Source organism: Aquarana catesbeiana, linkage group LG07 (assembly GCF_042186555.1).
Source record: "Aquarana catesbeiana isolate 2022-GZ linkage group LG07, ASM4218655v1, whole genome shotgun sequence".
NCBI lineage: Eukaryota > Metazoa > Chordata > Amphibia > Anura > Ranidae > Aquarana > Aquarana catesbeiana.
Genome location: NC_133330.1, coordinates 97,389,374 through 97,395,480, shown reverse-complemented (window position 1 = coordinate 97,395,480; position 6,107 = coordinate 97,389,374). Strand labels below are relative to the sequence as shown.

Sequence of the window (6,107 nt, the reverse complement as noted above, 5' to 3'; positions counted from 1 at the left end):
CCCATTGGCCAAGCTAGTGTTGGAATCGACAGCTTATTGGTGTACTGACTCGGCCAGTAGAAATCCAAGCTGTGTAATGCGTCAAGCCTACGTAAATTGTCATGAAAACTTGATAAGCAAAGGTTGCCGGGAAATGTAGTTCATGCACGAAGCTAATATACTACAAGGCCTGAAAGCCTGCGGTTAACCTCTGCATGGCCAGAAGTTGTAGCTCCATTTCCATTGACATTTACGTTATCTGAGCGTTATGTTTACTGGTCCTGAAATAATCATTATCTATAATGCCCAAGGAATAGGTATACTTTTTATCGGTAGACAAAGTGGTATTTTTTTCTGTTGAATTTTATTTGGAAGAGGAAAAGGTTGTAAAAGAATTCTGAGAAAAACATCTACATAATCTAGGTTCACACATGTGCGTGCAAGTTTGTGAGCGCACATCGCATGTACAGCAGCCCATTGAGGTCACGGTAACATGGAGCCAGGTTAGGGTTGCCGCTTTTTCCTCAAGCCAAACCCGAACACTTTAGCGGTGCACAGTAATTTTTTTTTTTTAGTATACACTCTAGGATTGTAACAGACCTGGGACATCTTTTGGCACTGTAAAAGAGAATAGTAGTGCAGCGCACATAGTGCCCCCTCACCCTCAAGCGAGTCAAAACCCAGACTGTCCGGGTGAATCCTGGACAGGTGGCAACCCTAAGCCAGGTAAGTATTTATTGACAGAGGGGGGAGGAACGGTTGTGGGGCATTTTTTTTTATCTTAAAGCAAAACTTTACCCAAAAGAGGAAGTTCTGCTCTTCCTCCTCCTCCCCCTCCTCTGCCACTTTTGGAAAAAATGTTTTTTAACAGGGGGGCGGGTACCTGGTCTTGGCACCTGCTCCCACCGGATGTTCTCCTTCTCCCTTCCTGTCCACAACCTCCTGGGACAAATCACAGGTCCCAGAAGGCTGCAAGACCATTTGCAAAGCGCAGCTCACGCATTCGCAGTGAGAGCCTGGCTGTGAAGCTGAAAGGAGTCACAGCTGTTTGCCCACAGTTAACATGCCGGAGCCAGGGACCCGGGGACCAGTGAAGAACTGACTCAGGTGAGGATGGCGCTGGATGACTGTCTGTTTAATAAAAGTCAGCAGCTACAGCTTTTGTAGAATTTTGCACAGTCAGATTTCCCAGACAACAGGCAACACCGCTTCTCATGAGGACACATCAGGTGCTTGGCCGGAGGCAAACTCCTTGTTTCCAAAGAGCTTTCCCCCAACCGCACACCTGTGCCCGCCAGACTCTGGCCCCTAGAGGGGGGGAAGTCTACGTACTGTGTGAGGAAATAAATCCGCAGGCTGCAGCAGGGGACCTGACAGCCTGGTGCTTCACACACAGGAGGTGTGTGGCAGGAGCTTTGTGCAAGGAGTCAGATGCATGATATATGTGGTGTGGACAGGTGGGGGCATGCAGAGAACGGAGGGGAAAGCCAGGACGCCACAACAGGGAGCACCGCTTGCCAGGGGAGTGGAGGACCAGGTAAGTAGGGGCTCCACACTGCATAAACGCAGGGTACTGATAAGGCACATAGAAAACAATTGTAAGGCAGGCTTACAAGCCTGAACATAGTCTTAAGCCTCGTACACACGATCGGACTTTCCGGCAACAAAACCGTGGAATTTTGTCCGAAGGGTGTTGGCTCAAACTTGTCTTGCATACACATAGTCACACAACTGTTGGCCAACAATTACGAACGTAGTGACGTACTACGTGGTTTTTCTTTAGCGCCACCCTTTGGGCTCCTTTTGCTAATTTCGTGTTAGTAGAAGTTTGGTGAGTGTTGATTCGTGCTTTTCTTTTCACGTTTTTCATTTATTGCTTTTCATTTCGTGCTTTTCAGTTCGTTTCTGAATGGCTGTTCGTCAACCAGACATGTTGGAGGAGATAACGTGTTATTTATTATTGGCCTTGGAGTTATTGCTTTGACATTATTTTTTTGGTTGAATAATGATTTGATTTGGTAAATTTACTATATTTTTGGATGCATAGAATGCACTTTTTGGTTATTTTCTATTGGCAGATAGAATGTCTAATTTATTTTTTTTAATGCACAATAACAAAAATTGTGGAGAATAACACTTGGCTATGTGTTTTACTTCAAATGACAGTTTGGGAGTAGGCAGTTACAGTTTAAAAAATACAATGTAAAATTGACAAGGGACACCAACATAGTTGTATCTTTGTTCTTAAAAACTACGGGATAATGGTGTTGTGGTAACTTGCACAAATAAAAAAAAACAAAAAAACATAATAATATTATTCTTGATATCACTAGAAAAAAAAATCCTTTGCAAAAACTCCATCAGTATCACCAGCAAAGCAGCTTCATTTTTATCCCATTAAAGAAGAAGAGAATTGTGCGCCGCTTTTGGAGATTTCATAATTTGCCACATTACGAATGTTAATTCTCCATTACGAACGCTAGTTTACAAGATCGACTGCTTCTGCTTCCGAGCATGCATGTTTGTACTTTGGACTTTTGTCCGACAGACTTGTGTACACACGATCGGAAAGTCCGACAACACACATTTGTTGGCGGAAAATTTAAGAGCATGCTAGCCAACATTTGTTGGCGGAAAGTCAGACAACAAATGTCCGATGGAGCATACACACGGTCGGACTTAACGCCAACAAGCTCACATCCGACATTTCCTGACGGAAAATCCGATGGCGTGTACGCTGCATTATAGTTTCTTTACCGTCCCCAAGGCTAAGGCAGCCCATATGTAGGAAGATTGAACTTTGTTTAGTTAAAGCAAATTAGCGGCTGGCCCAGGCCTGGAGAAAGGGTTAATTGTTACAAGCTCAGTTCCCAGGCTTTTGGCTAGCTGGCTCACCTGTGCTATAAAAAGAGGGAAGGCTTGGGTCCAGGATTCCAGTAGGACCCACGAGTTTAATCAGTTGGTGCTGTATGTCAGATTGGGACTGCTGCATTCCTTGGAGACTAAGCCATGGGCAATGCCATAATGGACTCTCGCCTTACAAAGGTATGCCTGGGCAGCCACACCACAATAGATAGGGTTAGGGTGTTGTTCATACTGAACTGTATGCTGCAACATGTTCAGTAAATGTTAACCAAATGTTTAACCATTATGAACCTAGTCTGAAGTTACCCAAAAGGGGTGCGTATCTAAGAACCCTATGAGTCTGTATAGCAAACAAGGGGTAAAAAAGCTCAGCTACTACAAAAGAGTTAACACAGCAAAACAAGGAGAAGAATACCATTGCTAAAGTGTCAGGGCTGGGCTCAGCCCTTACTTCTCTGAGGTGGCCACTCAGCTGTCAGCTAATTGCCAGCTCTCATCTCTCTCCACAGTTACCCAGCTGAAGTTGATCCTGCTCGTCAGTCCTGCCTACTTAAGCCATCCAGTCCAGAGGAGCTCTGCCTTCGCCTTGGTCACATCAAAAGAACCTATCTCCTGCATTCTTGTTTTAATGACTGGCTTCGCTGACATCCCTTCAGGCTACAGATCCTGCTTGCTGTTCCACTACTTTGATCCCTGATTCCTGGCTTGGCTGACGATCTGTTCCGGTTACTGAACTTTTGCTATGTTTTGGCTACGTTTGTTCTTTTTACTTTTATTACTAAACAAGTGTGATTTAACTGTACTTCTGTCTCGGTCTGATTTCCTGGTTTCTGACAGTAGGCGAAGGCACAATCTCTCCCTCCTCCTAAAGGTTCTCTCATCCGCAGAGAGATGCGTGAAGCCCAAGTGCATGGGTTCATCTTCACTGACCGACTCGGTGCCAGGAGGCATGGGAGGTGAGGGAGGCACGGGTGGGACTGCAAAGCTCGGAGGCAAATGTATAGGAGGCTTCCGCAAGCGCTCCTTAAAAGAGAGTCTTTCTCTGAGTCTGGAGTCAATGAGGATGGCAAACGTGATCAACTTCTCCAGCTCAGTGGGTATATCTTGGGCTGCTATCTCATCCTTGATGGAACCTGAGAAACCATGGGAAAAAGTAGCCACGAGGACCTCATTGTTGTAAGCAACCTCTGCTGCCAGAGTACGGAATTCAATGGCGTAGTCGGCAACAATTCTCATACATTGTTTGATGGACATGAGGCACTTGGCAGCAGAAGCGGAGCGTGCTGGAACATCAAATACCCTTTTAAAGGATGCCACAAACTCAGGGTAACGCAAGACAACAGGTTTTTGCGTCTCCCATAGAGGGTTTGCCCAGGCCAAGGCTATCTCAGAAAGCAAAGATATCACGAAACCTACTTTACTTCTGTCCATGGGAAATGCCTGGGGCAGCATCTCAAAGTATATCTCAACCTGGTTGAGAAACCCTCTGCATTAAACTGGATCACCTCCAAATCGCTGGGGAAGCGGAGCAGAACCAGACATAAGTACAGTTAAATCACACTTGTTTAATAATAAAAGTAAAAAGAACAAACATAGTCAAAACATAGCAAGAATTCAGTAACCGGAACAGATCGTCGGCCAAGCTAGGAGTCAGGGATCAAAGTAGTGGAACAGCAAGCAGGATCTGTAGCCTGAAGGGATGTCAGCAAAGCCAGTCTTTAAAACAGGAACGCAGGAGATAGTTTCTTGTGATGTGACCAAGACAAAGGCAGAGCTCCTCTGGACTGGACGGCTTAAGTAGGCTGGACTGACGAGCAGGATCAATTTCAGCTGGGTAACTGTGGAGAGATCAACTGTGGAGAGGATCAACTTCAGCTGGGTAACTGTGGAGAGAGATGGGAGCTGGCAATTAGCCAACAGCTGAGCGGCCAGCTCAGAGAAGGAAGGTAACCAAGCACAAGTTCAAGACCCAAGTAGCCAGTCGTTAGATGTGGTACCTGATAAGGTGACAGGTGCTCCAGTAGCGAGGGGGTCCCTGTCTGGCTCCCTCCCTAGCGGTCGGTTTATAGTAGTAACTGGATCCGAACCTGTGTTACGGGTATCTTTGGCCTGGTCACGAGGTACAGGAAATGAAGGAGTTAATATGAGTATACATGAGGTCTGTACTATGTGCTCAGCTGATTGCGGAATTTGCCCACTTTCGAATATGAGATCAGGGAGATTTGCGGATCATTTGCCCTTCATGCCGATGAAGGAACATGAACTTTACACCTTGGGCAACATGCTTCAGTGGCAGGTCTGTTCTGTACCATCGAATAGAAAGGACTGAGTAGCCATTCCAGCTTAGTGAGCATGGATTACCAAGTTCCCAGATGTTCTCTGCCCCTCCAAGCCCATCCATCACCACTAAACTTCCAAGCACACCTACCTCTCTGAGCAAGTTGTCAGACAGGATTTTCATGGGTTGGCCTCCCCTGAGGAGAAAGGGGTCGAGCAGAAACCAAACTGCCTGCATCAGGAGAACTGCCCATTTGGAATGAAGACAAAGTGACCACCTGCTCGCACGATTCCACAGATCCTCCTGACACCATTCTGCTCGCACCTTAAGCTCCTAGCATACAGAAACTGTGAATGTACATATGTAAAGCGCTGTGTAAATTGTTGGTGCTAACTAAAAATTCCTTTAAAAAATTATTAAACAGACAAAAATCTCTAGAAATGAGAATTACTGAATGTTTGAAAAGGATTGACAAACTATCTGCATATAGACATCTAAATATGGTAAGCTATGACTCTGTACCAGATAAGGAAACTTGGCACAGTTGTTTTCAATGTGAACGCTGTCTTCTGACAGAGGAAAACCTGGCATTGAGTTTGCAGACCATGGGGAGCTTATGTGTGTTTTTGTTGGGCTACTGCTGTTCTCATGCTGGTTAAACAGTTTGTAAACAAACTGCCGAAACAACTGTGTATGGACAAAACATATTAGGCACACATTTTTATTTTAAAACTTGTATTTATTTGAAGTGGGTTTGAAAATCCAGTAACTATTTATGGCTAAATTTAAAGGATAAATTTAATGAAAAAAATATAGCAAAAAAAAAATATAGCATACACAATTGCTAGACAAGCCATATTGTAATTTTAAGTGTTAGTTCAACTTTACAGAAAAATTGTAAAGGTGAACTAACATCCTACATTTTCCCCACCTCCCTCGTCCCTGCTGTACTTTCTATACCTCCAGAGATGCTGAGCTGTCAGTG

At 44.8% G+C, this 6,107-nt stretch overlaps 1 long non-coding RNA gene across 1 annotated transcript in view; it reads left to right on the top strand.

Moving 5' to 3' along the window:
• The first annotated feature begins 1,224 nt into the window (after positions 1-1,224).
• The window catches only part of LOC141103190 (uncharacterized), a 74,168-nt gene continuing 69,285 nt past the window's right edge, over positions 1,225-6,107 (top strand). Inside the window, exon 1 of the long non-coding RNA XR_012235262.1 lies at positions 1,225-1,516. This is a non-coding gene — a long non-coding RNA (uncharacterized lncRNA). The remainder of the gene's footprint in view (positions 1,517-6,107) is intronic.